This window comes from Acomys minous (assembly GCF_964271855.1).
Source record: "Acomys minous genome assembly, chromosome: 10".
Classification (NCBI taxonomy): Eukaryota; Metazoa; Chordata; class Mammalia; order Rodentia; family Muridae; genus Acomys; species Acomys minous.
In genome coordinates, this window is record NC_140491.1 from 109,989,009 (window position 1) to 110,004,415 (window position 15,407).

At 42.5% G+C, this 15,407-nt stretch overlaps 1 long non-coding RNA gene across 3 annotated transcripts in view; it reads left to right on the forward strand.

The window, feature by feature from the left end:
- LOC311606638 overlaps positions 1-15,407 on the forward strand; it is a 168,900-nt gene that overhangs the window by 53,055 nt on the left and 100,438 nt on the right. The window contains exons 3-5 of one of the 3 annotated variants that reach the window (XR_014782378.1): positions 1,695-1,747; positions 5,551-5,592; positions 5,631-5,702. The exons of 1 other annotated variant lie outside the window; for it this stretch is intronic. This is a non-coding gene — a long non-coding RNA (uncharacterized lncRNA). The remainder of the gene's footprint in view (positions 1-1,694; positions 1,748-5,550; positions 5,593-5,630; positions 5,703-15,407) is intronic. One more of the 3 variants, XR_014782379.1, reaches the window with a different exon arrangement.

Genomic DNA, 15,407 nt, shown 5'->3' on the forward strand with positions numbered 1-15,407 from the left:
CCTTATAGTCTTTCATTGAGGGAAGTCAAGGTCGGAACTCAAGGCAGGAACGTGGAGGCAAGAACGGAAGCAGAGACCATGGAGGAGCCCTGCTCACCGACTTGCTCTTCATGGCTCCTTCAGCTGGCTTTTTATACACTCCAAGATCACCTGCTGAGGATTAGCACTGCCCACAGTGGGCTAGGCCCTCCCACTTCAATCATTAACCAACAGAACAGGCCAGGCTGATAGAACCGTCTTCTTGATTGAAGTTACCTCTTCCAAAAAGACAATAGCTCTCTGACAGTTTAACCCGCAAAACTGGTAAACTGTTCATACATTTTTCATGTTCAGAGAGAGAAAGTATTTGTTGCACTGTGTTGGCACATTTGCTATTTTAATAAACACTTATGACAGTATTGAAATCTAAGGGTCATAGCACAAACTTACTTCTTCAAATATTAGTGATGGGAGCAATCTAATGCTCACAGGTTTCTGACTCCGCTCTAGGATAGCTAACAGGGTGTGGCTCAATATCACATCAAAGCCAGCAGCAGCAGCAGCAGCAGCAGCAGCTGCGTATCATGTGCTAAGTGGGAGCCAGCGTACCATACAGTGGTAGTTAGCCTTTCAAAGCAAAGGCGACTTGATGGCTATTGGGAAGGTGTTACAGTGACCAAGGGTAAGTGGAATTTCTTGGTTACATAAGACATTTCCAGAGTGGTTAATGGTGTGGTCCTACATTCGACTAAGAGAAGACAGAGGAGTTTGCTAATAGACTGAGCTAAACCAGAAGGGAGCGTACAAGCTCCAATATGCTTTATGGGACTGGAAGCTGTGGTTTAAAGCTATAAACTTGTTGGTTCCATATTCATGAGTCTAAAATAAATATTTGACTTCATCTCTATTTTCTGAACAAAAGTTCCAAAGGATGTATTTTTTTTTCTTGAAATTCACAGCAATGTATATAGCTTTAAATAAAAACTATAAAGTAATTTCAAAATAGTAAAATTGTAAGATCCATAAAATGTTTTTCTTTTGTCAAACATTTTTTAATAAAAAAAAAAAACAAGTAACAACATTATTTGGTTTTAACTCTGTGAGGCTCGTACATTTTATTTCAGTGCTGACTTTAATATACATTCGATGGGCGAGGAAACTGAGGCATGGAGAGATGTAAAACTTTCCCAGGCTCTTAGAGTCAGAAGTGAAGTAAAGTGCCACAGCCCGTGCTTTAACCACTTTCTTTACAATGCCTCTCAGGCATTGGCAAGAGAACGGACAATTCTGTATTATTCTTTTTTATCTCATGCTATTTATTCAAAGGTCAAATTCACATCTCTTCCAGGAGGATATTTTGTGGGGGCATTTTGGAAGATGGTTCCTGGTCCTTTGTAAATATCTCTTTGACTTAAGGTACGCACATCTAACTTTAAAAGCTGCCCTATTTGAGTAGCTTAGAATCACCGGGTGCTTACTCACAACCTTTTAGTCAATGCCCTTCTGGCTTGGGGTACCATTGGTATTTCATATTTAGTACAAGTGTCTGTTACTTGCCCTTAGAAAATATCTTGGTTTTATGTCTCCCAGACTGCTTGTTGCTAAAGGCAAAGTGTGAAATGGAGAGGGCTGGAATTTCACCGCGCTCTCCGAATAAGGTGCAGCCACTGCATTAAAAGCAGCGGCACTGATATAAATCTGAACTTTGTTTGTAGGGAGAAAAGAATAAAAGTGAAACATCTGATGGGATCGGCTGTATGCTGCCAAGGTGAAAAAAGTTTTCTTAAAGAAACAATGGAACATGTTTGTAACGGCCATGCTGCATTTTGAACTATATAGCTAAAATGTGACAGTACACCATTTCTGAATATTCGTCACTCAGCCTGCTTAAAGGGAGACAGTTACTCTTCTTTTGGAGTTCTTCTCATTCTTTTACTTTTGCAATATGTATGGTTTTTTTAATTTTAATGTAATTTATGCCTACTGTGGAACATCTAGAAATGCATGAGTAACTTTAAGTGTAATGATACAGGAATAACCACAATAAACCTATATATATATACACACACACATATATATATACTCAATATATACTCAATATATATTTATACTCAATACTTGTCTTATACATAAATTTTTAGTACACTTATTGAGAGTGCATGTGTGCATTTACTTGCACACATGTGTGCCACAGCATGCATAAAGATCAAAGGACAACATGTGGGCATCTTTCTACCATGTGGGCTCCCAGGGATTAAATTTAGGTGTTCAGGGCTGGTAGTGTGAACCTCTACTCGCCAGCCCCAAACACGTTATTAAATGTAATCTTTTTAAAAAAAATTTATCATTACATCATAGACTCACACAACATTATTAAATACTGAAAGCTTTTAATGGTGTTTTTAATGGTTATTTGACATTCTTTGCGTGAGTATATACTCAATCACTAATTCCGGAGATTAAAGTATCTTAAATGATGCTGCAAGGAGCACTTCTATAGCTAAGTCTTGGTACATATTTATGATTATTTTTTTTTCTCAGAGTAAATTCCTGCCAGTGGATATGTTGACACTAAGGGTTTGGAAAATTAATGGTCAATTGTTTCTAGAAAGAAATCAGTTTAGAATCGTCTCAGATGTTTCTATTGAGGCTTCCGTACTAGGAAAGCAGGGGCCCTTCCTTAGCTGCGCGCGCAGCTAGCCAGTCGATGAGCCGAGACTGATCCCTCGCCATTCATCTTTACGCTTTGTTCTCTTGCACCTTGCTACGGTTGGCATCAAGGAGCGAGAAGCGGCAGGGAACATAGGGACGGAGAAAGAACTCCTCAGTAAGCTAGCTGGCCACGGACATGGTGCTTTCCTGTGCTGGGCTTGCGGCAGGCCTGCGTTCACTTGTGTAGGAAAAGGAACAAATGAGCCTACTAGTGAGGCTGTTTCTGAGAGCATTCCCTGCACACTCGCTGGCGTTTCCTTGCTCTGTACAAAGCTGCTGGCGCGCATGGAAAGTGTGGCCTGCTGGGAGAAGTAAAAACAAGCAAACAAAAAAGACAAAACAACAAAACAAAAACCCGCTTCTGGTGTTTTGATGTTTCAACAGGAATGTCTGTAGGAACTGAGTTTATCTACTCAGAGGCCAAGATCTACCTTCCACTTGTAATGTGTAATTTAAAACAAAAAGGAAAGACCAGCTTTGTCTTATTCAAATTAGAGGAGTCTCCTCGGGGTAAAAATGTTATTTTATGGCACTGGCCCATCACGCCTGTGGAGTGGCACCACAGGCCAGAAGGCTTTACCTCCATGTAAGTCTACTTGTAGAGTCACACAGAACAGAAATAGCGTTTTCACTATGAACAAGTAATTTAAATTATGCCAAGTCCAGGGACTGTACCCGAGTGAAGCTGGCCACCAGGAAGAAAGCATGGCTCTGCTAGTACCCGCGAAGCAATCAAAGCAAAACCGTATCTCACTCCCCGCGCAGAAACACAGCAGCGGACCTACTCTTCCAAAGTAGTTGACGTTGACGTAGTGCACTGCATCCGAAGGACGTGTAAACCAGGGCTGGGCACATCTGGAAGCCAGTTAGTCTGTAGACTGAGTGTAAACGTGCAAAAGGGAGGCTTTCCGTCTGTTTCACTCTCTTGGCATCCCAAACACAACCTTGCTCAAATCCCACAGTTTAAAAACCTCATAACGAAATGAACGCAAGTCTTTCAGATTCCGTTAACAAGTTTTGTTAATGTGTCTGTTTGGTGCCTCTTTAATCCGGGCTTGCTTGCTTATGTCAGCCCCATGTGTTTCCTCTCTACCCTTCAATGGCTACGGAGTTGTAGTGGTCCAAGAAGAATCCTGAGACTCAGTGGTTCTCCATCCTTGTTATGATCTTGCAGTATGAACATTTCACTGGGGCACTCCTGGAAGTTCTACTGGTGGGAGCGCCTTCTTCTCCCAGAGTCACCCTACTTTTAACCATGCCTTCTGTACATTAACTCTCCTTCGAGTCACTTAAGGGGGGTCTGCTTTAGTCATAGCGGTGGCAATAGCAATAACCCATTACTGCCCTTATTAGTCATGTTAGCTCAGCCACATGCCTTATTTTTATTGATTGCATATGCGTATTTTAAAACCGAGAGTGATACCATAGTGATTTTTTTTCCTTACAATTGAAACTCTGGCCATTCAAAATTAATGTTTTCCAGTGATCATCTATATAAGAACCAAAATAAAACCAGGTTTCAGCCTTGGGTCCCACATAGCCCTGTTGTGTTTTGTCCCGATGAGTCTCAATGCAGCTGCCTCTGCTCACCAACAGATTTTCTTGCTCATGATATCGCTTAGAAAGACCAAGTCCTCAGGGACGTATCTGGCCATCTCTGACTGTCAAGTAATGGGCTTGTGATTGGTTTTCATGTGGCTGATGACTTTCAGACCACAGCCGACCTTGGTTTTCTTGGCTGACGTGACGTTTCCCTCTGTGGGCTGGTCCCTGGCCCTCCAGAAGCTCCTGCAAGATGCCATACCTGGATGCTTCTAGCTTCTTACCTGGGCTCCTTGCCCTTGGCCATGACCACTGAGCGTGGCCTTCCTTTAGTTGTGTGACTGTTTAGAAAGAGTCCGGCTCTTGTGAGAGATTTGTATCCCCTGAGTTCTATTCAGAAAATGAGACAGGAAGTCCTGAGCCTAGCGTATAGTTAGTTGGTGCTCAATAAATGGCTGAAACAAGTGAGTAAGCCAGCTGGAAGGAGTTAAGTGGCTTAAAGACATAGATTCAAATCCTGACTCCTTGATGAGCATCAGGCTTTTCTCTGGGCATCTCCTCCTCAAGCTACACGTGGGGAGTTAAAGGTAAATTGCGACAGGTTTTGTTGTTGTTGTTTTGTTTTGTTGTGTTTGTTTATTTTTTGGTTTTTCGAGACAGAGTTTCTCTGTGTAGCCTTGGCTGTTTTGAACTCACTTTGTAGACCAGGCTGGCCTCGAACTCACAGCGATTTGCCTGCCTCTGCCTCTTGAGTGCTGGGATTAGGGGCATGCACTACCACGCCCGGCTTGCTGTAGTTTTGAGATCAACCCCAACCATTCTGCCTGGAGTAATAATCAGAAAAACATACGTTATGCTGGGAGTAATTAAAAAGGGAAAGAGCTAGCTGGGAATGCTGAATTCAGACAGGTCAATAAGAGTCGGGTCACCAGTATCACGCAGCATACCCAGGGCAGTCTGCAGAGAAAGCTGTGCACCCTTGAGCTATTCACTGGCAATTTCACTTCCACCCTTAGAGTATTTTAAGCACTGTGCTCCAAATTGACAAAACAGGTTCAGCAAAGCAAGTAATTTTCTTCATGTTATCCTGTGGCAGAGCTGACATAAAGACTCCCTTGCCCCAAAGACTCACATACACACATGTACACTTCATGCTGGAACACATGCAGGAATGAATAATAGATATTGCACATGCACAAAATGAATAATCTCTCTCTCTCTCTCTCTCTCTCTCTCTCTCTCTCTCTCTCTCTCTCTCTCTCTGTGTGTGTGTGTGTGTGTGTGTGTGTGTGTGTCCCAACTTTTGCAACTGTGTAGCCCAACTGCCAGCAAGACCAAGTGGCAGAAGGATTCTGCAAAGTTGGGGCAGGGGACTCACTTTTCCTTCTCCCAAGAAGGAAGCCCTTAGTCTAAGTCTCCTACTTTCTGAACCAGTCTCAGGTGCATGGAACTTTACGGCCTCTTGAAAGGTGAGTGAGTAGGTTTGATTAGCTGGAAGTCGGAAAGAGCTTTTTAAACATTTGGGGACGAAGACAGGTGTAGTTAGTCTGCCTTGTGAAAATTTCTCATGGACGTCACCATTAGAAAAGTTTACCTGAGCTTGCTGTGCCACACGTCTCGTCTAAACCCTCATGCCTTTGGATTCAGAGATTAGGCAAGGCTGCTAGCACAGATCCTCACTGCATCCTAATTCAACGATCGTGGAAAGCTGTGACTTGTTTTGCTATCGCCTGATTTCAGTCATGTAAAATAGGTCACCGAGATGTCACATTTTATAAGGTTATTTATTCCACCTCTTCCCTCCCCCCCCCCCACCTCTCTCTTGGACTCCAGTTTTCTGGGTTATTTTTCTTCTCTGTATTAATGAGGGAAGTTCAGAGAGCTGAATTTTGTTTATTGAGGAAAGTGGCACCTGGGAATCCTGAGCAAAGAAAAAGCTTAAAATGTTGACATATTGAGGCGTGCCAGCCCTGAAAAGGCAGTTTTAAATTTCAAGCATTAATCAAGAAAGAAAAACTTAAAATCAAAAATGTTCTTAAATTTACAGTTGACTTTAAGTTGATATAATATGTGTGTGTAACTCTCAGAGTAGCCGCTTTACTTAAACAGCTTAGGTATGTGTGCCTGTCTGCGTGTCTGCGTATTTGCATGTGTACATATTCCAACATAACCAATTTTTGTTCTCTCTTTTTAAAAAGGAAGTCTTTCCTAGTAACTATGGTTTCTGGGCAACTAGACAAGATAACTTTCTATATATCAAAGACAGTTAACAAGCAGCAACTGTGTGTCCATTAAAATACTAATAAGTTCTAGCTTGCCCTAATTATTTATAATAATCTCTGTGGAGACTAATATCTTTAAAAAGTATGTATGTGTTGATGATAGAAAGCAGGTTGAACAGTGCTGATTTATTACGAGCCTTCATTAAGGTTAAAAGCATTCCAGTGAGATGAAGACATCTGCCTTGTATTTGCACATCTCAGAAGAAAAGTTCAGGCCAGGAAGAACAAAAAAGGAAGGAAAAAAACGTTTCACGCTGAATTCGAGCCAGGTCTGAAGAAACCAGTTCCTGCGTCATGTCCTTTTCAAGAAAGGGTCTCCGTGCCTGGGACTATCGCTTATTACGATGATGCCACATATACTTAATTTTATGTATTAACAATGGCAGTTCTACAACATGAACATAAATTGACTTTCTAAAAATTCCACATGGCATCAACATGTGTGTTTCTTAGGCTTCTCTCTCTCTCTCTCTCTCTCTCTCTCTCTCTCTCTCTCTCTCTCTCTCTCACCTTCTCATTAAAGAAAACTGCTTTCAGGAAAAATATAAGAAGGGTTGGTTATGTAATCTACTAGAAAAATATTTTTTGAAATGGACCATTCCTTTCTTTTTCTTTTAAAAGTAGGATTGGGTGAGGTTGTCAATTACAGGGTTTAGCCAATAGCCACTTAATATCTTGGAAATCAAAGGAAAGAGCCACAGGAGAGAGGCTGGACTTAGCTGTTGCAGGATTTTTATCTCTCTCAATGAGTGCTACTGACAGGGACCATATGTGTCACTTACTATGGCTGAGGAAACAGAACATGGGTGGTTTTCTAAGGAGCTGTGACCCTCTATGTATGCTTGTCTACCTGTGAGCTCATGAGCAGATCTGATGTATTTATGATGTTTAATAAAACGCTTAGAGCCACATGTGAGCTCGGACACTGGGGCTTTCCCTGCTTAAAGGATTACTATATGTGAGTATCCAGGCTGATTTTGCCTTAGAGTTCAAATCAATCTCTGTACTCCGTGTTGTTTGTCACCATACAAAATCATGCATGAACGTGTAAAACCCCCTTGGAAATGACTGAAGAAAGATGGAGTTCTAACATAAGTATGCGTTGAGCCTGGTGAAAAATAAGGAATAACTTAAGTAGGGAGGACCACTCATGATGACTCATCAGCTAAGAGTCCTTGCTGCTCAGTCTTGAGGATGAGAATTCAGATCTCAGAACCCATTGCATTGACTCACAGATACTGAAACTCCATCTCCAAGGGATCTGACATCCTCTTCTGGCCTCCTCAGACACCGACCACACATGTGCACATAAATACATGCAGACAAATGCACACACATGTAAGTGAAATAAAATAAATCTTTAAAAGAGCTACTTAGATATATGTTATAAATCTTTTAATCTATAAGGAATGATGTGTGTTTTTAAAAAACGAGTCATCTGTAATGATGTGGCAAAATAAACAAAGCATCAAGGGGCTGGGAAGATGGCTCAGACAGCAAAGGGCTTCTTGTACAAGTGTGTAAAAATCTAGGTATGGGCTTACATGCCCATCATCCCAGGGCTGAGGAGACAGGGACAGGAGGGTCCCAGTGGCTTGCTGCTCGTAAATCTAAGTGAGGTGGTCAGTCAGCTTCAGGTTTGTCTGGAGAGCACATCTCAACTTCATATCTCAAAAGCACAAACTGGGGAGCAACAGAGAAAGACACCCAGTGTCAACCTTTGATCTCCACACCCTGCATGTGTATGTCCCTACACGTGCGCATACACACACCTGTGTATACACACACATACACTACACACAAAAACAAACAAGTATTCCATGCCTTCCAAGGTAGGCATGATGGATTTATTCATACTCATCCAAAAAATAGTACATATGCAACCCTAAAGTTTGCTCATTATGATTCTTATGACTTGCCTAAATGGGAAAGATAACATGTAGGAATATGATACCATGTGTGAGACATGTTCAGTTCACATGTACCCTTCTGTTGGGAGTACATGCATATGCTTGCATTAAAGCCTTATCTCTTTAGAAAGAAGAGATCTGTTTGGAATTGTGTTTCCCTGAACTAGTGGCTCCTCTACTTTCAGAGTTTCTGACTTGTTCATTGTGGTGTGGAGTCTATGCAAGTCATGCTGCAAACAAGATGCTGAGGAATTGCCAGTGCTCCTGGCTTGGGACCAGTCTTCACATGGACAATCAAAGGGTGTGAACAAAGCACCCACAACATTAGGTGACGGATCAAAAGGTATACACTGACAAATAAACGGAAGTGTATGACTTTCTATTAATTTTATGAAATTTACAAAAAAAGAATACATTCATGTTGGCCTTGAGTTTACTGCTTATTACAATTACTTTACATTTTAAATTTCGATGAAATGAAATATTTCTAGTTCATTTATTAAATATGTACATATACACAGAATGTATATGTAATGTATTCATGGCAACAGTATAAGTGGAAGGATAATAATTCAAATCAAATACGTCATTTCATTCCTCCAGTGTCAGAAACTTTTAAAAGTTAATTATCTCAATTGTTTCTTACGTATTAAGGCTCTATGAACTTTTTTCCCAGGTACAGTCTCCTTACATAGGATCAAATGCCATTCCTCCTGCTTCAGCATCCGAGGGCTGGGATTATAGATTTGTACCGCTATCCTGGCTAGTCTAGCATACTTTTCAAATCGAGCAGTGGTCAGCAAACTGCAGCTCATGGGTCATATCTATATCTGCCTTGTGGCTATTGCAAGGAAAACTGTGGGCTAAGAATGGCTTTCCGTTGTTTAAATTTAAAGAAGACAGTGACAACACAGAGAAGCTATTGTCATCCACAAAACACAGACTTGTTACGTTCCAAATGTTTACAGAGATATTTTACTAACCCACATCTAGAGTGCTGTTGAGTAATACCCCAGGAGTGCAGCCAAGAGATGGCACAGAGGTGGTGATTGAAAGATAGCTTTTATTGTGGCATTGCCTTGTTATAAAGCCTGACTCTAGTGACCACCCTGCGCAACGTTAGACAACACCACCTTTCTGTGTACGCGTATCCTCACTTACAAAAGGCAGATGTCAAGAGGCCCTAACGCATGGCTATTGTGTGCTTTGATTGGTTCGTACATGCAAAGTCCTTAAGTGGGCACAGGACATGGCATAAGTTACACATTAGCAACTATTTCCTGCTTCATTATAGTGTGCAAACGTTACAGGTAATGGTATACTAAACACTCGTAAGAACACACATGAAACCATATGTGTTTCTGTGTGATAGTAAGTGGAAAAACAAAGCCATGGGTGGTGCACTTTGCAGAATGAGTTAAAACACAAGACCTGAGCGCTGGAGCAGAAGAGGAGGAAGGAAACCCTGTACACACCAAGAGTAGTGCTGTGACTTCAATGGGAAAGTCACATCGGGCCATCGCCTGTCCACCTTCCTGTAGTTCCCAAATACTACAAAAATGCACTGCGGATTTCAACTTTGAGTCTGTACCTCAGAAGCAGGCCGTGCCTTCCCCCAAGGTGCTTATCCCTAAGATAGGAAAACGAGATGAGCTACGGCTGCAGGGCCACCAGGATTCTGCCAGTATTTATTTTGGTCTCTGGATGTCGGGCCCTTCGCATTCTTTGCACATAGTTGTATTTAATTAGGACTCGAGCTAGCCATAAAATGTGCATTAATTGTCTGTTATTTCATAAATGATGGCCAAAAGAACAGCTCTCGATAGGAACAGCTTGGGGGTAAGCACCGTTTGGTCTCTTCATCTTCCAGGGCTTCCTGCCCCAAGCAAGGACTTTCTGTTCTTATCTCCTTTCATCCCGGAGAACTGCTAACCCTGCGCCATCATATTAAGTACCAATTAAGCAGAGATTTGTCATTCCTGCTCGAGAACATTGAGCTGGGCTGAGGCCACATATTTCACGGACTTGTGACAGAAATTATTTTAATTAGACTGCTGCTAGCAGCATTTAAAATAGTCTGTATGGCCAGAGAGAGGAAGAACGGCTCCTCAGTCAGATAATTTACTTATTTTTCTTTTTCGCTCACCATAAATCTTAGGGTTGTGGTTATTAAGCATTTGGAGGGGGAAGGGCAGAGCCAAGGAAAGAAATCAGCTGGACTTTAATCTTACTTTAAGTACCAGAAAAGGGGGGAAAAACTCCCACAGTGTTATGGAGTCTGGGGAGGATACTATTAAAAGAAAAGTGTGTTCATGCAAAATCTGACACCAGCTAACTGCTTTGACCTTGTGGATGTCTAACATGCTTAAGGGAGAAAGAAGGTCATTTATTCTTTCTGTACCATCCTGGTGGCCTGTTTCCTTTTCACAGGCATTAGATCCCACCCACTGAAGCCACCGGTTGGCAATCGCTAGGTTAATCTGACACTAAGAAGCAAACAGAATCAACTACTAAAGTGAAGTCTTGTCATCTTACAAGGATGTAGATCTGGGCGAGGTGTCGCACACTCACAATGGCACTTGGTAGACAGAGGCAGGAGGACTGCCTCAAGTTTTGAGACCAACCTGGTCAGTCTACATAGCAAGTTCCAGACTGGCTAGGCTTATACAGTGAGACGCCCCCCCCTCAAACCAACAAATGCTGCCCCAACACGCACTGAATGCAGGGGACTTTTGTAGTTTATAAATCATGTCCAAGGACAATGATTAGATGCATACATACCATTATTATTATTATTATTATTATTATTATTATTATTATTATTAAAAACTCTTCCTTTGATTGGATTTGTTTTATTGTGTGTATAAGTGTTTTGCTTACACGTGTGTCTGTGCAGCATGTGTGTGCCTGACCATGGAGGTCAGAAGAGAGAGTCGGAGTTACAGATGGTTGTGAGCTGCCATGTGGGTCTGGGGAGACAAACCTGGATCCACTAAGAGAGCAACAGCTGCTCATAACCACTGAGCCCACTCCAAGCCCTGTCTCCTTCAAAACTTTTCAAATTAAAAAAAAAATCATCCTTTTAATTTCTGATCAATATCTAGCTAATTGGAAAGTTACCCATATTTCTTTATTGCTAAACATTCTGATTTAATTGATGAAGAGTATTTAAGCATATATCCTACAGCCGCGTGTTTAACACGTGACCATCAAAATGCGTTGCCTTTGCCTTCTCACACATGGGGCTCAGACCTCCACTTACAAAACAGTCCCAGCTCCATGGTTTTCTTAATTAAAACTTTCTGTGCTTTCTGGCCCTCTTAACTAGCAACAAACTTCTAAAATATAAGATGTTTCCAACAATTGAGATGTAATATGAATAAATTAATAAAATATATTTTTTAAAAAGATGTTTCCCAAGCCCAAGTCTTGATGAGCAAGTTTATTGATCTTTACATGCTGCCCTAGTTAAGCTGTGATAAAGACCATGACCAAAAGCAAGGTGTTGGGAGGGAAGGGTTTAGTTCGCCTCACAGCCTATAGTTCAATATCCTGAGAAGCAGGGCAGGAGCTCAGGGTAGGAGAGTGGAGTAGAAGCCATGGAGGAGTGCTGCTTACTGACTTGCTCAGCCTGCTTTCTTATATCATCCGTGGCACCACCCACAATGGTCTGGATTCTCCCATGTCAATCATTAATCAAGAAAATGTCCCAGAGGCTTGACTACAAGCAAATCTGGGGAGCAATTTCTCAATGGATGCTCCCCTTTCTCAAATGACTCAAGTTTGGGTCAAGTTGACATAAAACTACCCAGCGCGTATGCCCACCTCTTATCACTAAAGATGAGAAAAAAGTATGGCACTAGGGACAATCTCCTAAGGTCAGACACCCATAGTCCTCCATAAATCATAAACAGGCTCACAATCTCCTCACTACATAATTTTCACTGCTTACCAATTTTTTAAAAGATTTATTTATTATGTACGCACTGCTCTGCCTGCATGTGCACCTGCAGGCCAGAAGAGGGCACCAGATCACATCATAGATGGTTGCGAGCCACCATGTGGTTGCTGGGAATTGAACTCAAAGACCTCTGGAAGAGCAGTCAGCGCTCTTAACCTCTGAGCCATCTCTCCGGGCCACCAACTTATTTTTCAAAAGCAGATACTCGGGAAGACACGGCTATAGTTCTTGTTGTAAAGCTGTAGAAAAAGTAGTTTGTTTAACTCTATTGGAAAACGTGTGCTCAAAAATAGTGGTTAAGGCAGCTATTGAGCTGTGAGAGGCCACTGTGACTCAGTGGATGAGTGGCGGGAGACAGACGGCAGCCACGCTGACGTGAGCCCTGGAAGGGGTTGCTCCCTGTGCCTGTGTGATGGCTCCTTGTACCACATGGCTGCATTCACTGATAATGAGAAGAGCGGTGGTGTTGGAGGTAAGGCTGCAGCTCTTCCTTCAGTCGATAGCTAGGAATTAGCAGTAGTCTGTGTGGTAACCAACCAGTCTATCCGGTTTTGCAGTTCTTCAGAGCCACTTTTTTTTTTAAGTTTGAATTTATGGTGTGATCTGGTGCCCTCTTCTGGCCTGCAGGTGTACATGCAGGCAGAGCAGTGCGTACATAATAAAGGAGGAGTTTTTTAAGTCCTCCTCCTCCTCCTCCTCCTCCTCCTCCTCTTCCTCCTCCTCCTCCTCCTTGTCCTCCTCTTCTTCCTGCTCCTCCTCCCCCTTCTCTTTCTTCTCCTTCTCTTCCTCCTTCTTCTTCTGTGGCACTAGGGATTGAACCCATGGCTTTGTGCATGCCAGGCAAGTATTCTACCACTGAGGTATTTCTCCAGGACCTCTTAAAGGCTGAATTTCTCTCAATAATTTTGAATAAATATTATTGTTTATAGTACTTATTACCGACCTTTAAGTACTACAAACACAGATCTTACACTAATTCATGTAGAAATTGCAAAGGTGTGCTTGTAGTTCATTTGCTGTACAGCTGAAGTGAGGGAAGGAAAGTCATGAGCTTGCGACTCCCAGCATAACTTCTGGCACATTCTAAGGCCAGCCGTTCTCATTTCCTCACTGACATTATGTTCTGCTTTCTAAATCTTCTAATGGACTCCTTCGGTCGCTGCTGAAATGCTATGGAGGTGAGTAGGATTCCTTGATGCTCTTGTTCAGGGTCTTAGGAAGCAGTGTCATAGGTGTGACGTCAGCTGCTCTGCCTCCCTGCTGACCTTCAGTCTATGTAGCTTCATGCTGTCCTTGAAACTAAGGAGCAAACCATAAATGGGAGAGCCAGGCATGGTGGCGCACGCCTTTAATCCTAGCACTCGGGAGGCAGAGGCAGGGGGATTACTGTGAGTTTGAGGCCAGCCTGGTCTACAAAGCGAGTTTAAGACAGCCAAGGCTACACAGAGAAATCCTGGCTTGAAAAACCAAACCAAAACAAACAAAAACAAAAACAAAAAAACAAAACCATGAATGATGTGTGTGTGTAATCCCATCATGAAATCAAGAATGAACCCCCTTTGGTCTTTTTTCTGAATTACCACTGGACTCGGAGGGCCCAAATCTTTAGGTGGGCCCCTAGTCCAGAATGGAGTTCCTAAAATTGCTGCAGCAGCAGCAGCAGCAGCAGCAACAGAAAGCATGTTAGAAACGCAGAGTTTGGGGCCTACCCCAAACCCAGTGAATGATAAACTGTAGGTTGGGCCCTGGAAGCTAGAGTTTCCTAGGCCTCTGGCTAATTCTGATGCCATCACAGTGGCTCAGACTTGGCTGCTTACTGTAATGACATCAGGACTTTAAAACTGTTTATGTTTGTGCATGCCTCCCAACACTGGGGCTTCTGAGTTAGTTGCTCTGGGGTGTGGCTTCTGAATAGAGTAGAAACCGCTGTAATGGTCCAGACCAAAATGTCTGCTATTACTTCTGTTCCTTGGCAGCAATGGTCTGTCACCTAGGTATGTTCTTTCCACAACTTGGCTAGGTGGTTTGTTGTTGTTGTAGTTGTTGCCTTTCTGAGTTGTCCTCGATGTCAATGCTTTAACACATATCCCTTGGTAAGGTTTGTATTGTTTTTAATATTTTCACTTCTTTTTTTAAAAGATTTATTTATTTATTTATTTATTTATTTATTATGTATACAGTGCTCTGCTTGCATGTACTCCTGCAAGCCAGAAGAGGGCGCCATATCACATTACAGATGGTTGTGAGCCACCATGTGGTTGCTGGGAATTGAACTCAGGACCTTTGGAAGAGCAGAAGGCACTCTTAACCACTGAGCCATCTCTCCAGCCCCCAATATTTTCACTTCTTAAAAGCCCATTCGCCTTAAAAGTTGTCTTCATTCTCATCGTAGTCATTCATTTATCATCTTCAGGATAGTCATGGTTTATCAATAATCAGGGACGATCAGATCCCCCAAAAGTTTACATCAGACACAAGCAATCTAACCCTGGCATCATCGATTGGGGCAGGTGCGTTCATGTCAAAATCCTTTCGAGAATTTTTTTTCCAAATCAATTCTTTTTTCCATGGGGGGTGGGGGGTGGGGGGTTATATAACACACTCTATTTCCACCTCTCACTGCTGAATTGCGTTGAGGCAGGGCTAGCTGTGCACACAGGCAGATCTGCCTCCCGATCACCTCTTACCGGAAGCTTCCTACATAAACTGCCTCAGTTCTTGAACTAATATCACACGCGTTCACTGATCTGCCTAACCAGTATCTGCTGAGCAGATGCCATCCATTCAAGCAAACATTTAAATAAAAATACCCTAGGGCCACTTCATCAACAGTTCTTCAGCAGATGCTAGCAGTCTTCTGGCTGGCTAGTCTTCTGGGAGAAACCTCAATAGTACTCCAGAGAGCCACATTCAAGGGTCCTTTCTATTTTAACGCCAGTGGCACAGGGAAAGGATGTGTGGGAACACACTGTGAAGGCCACGAAACTAGGGTGGCAGCTTAGCCATCTGACCTGTGGTGTG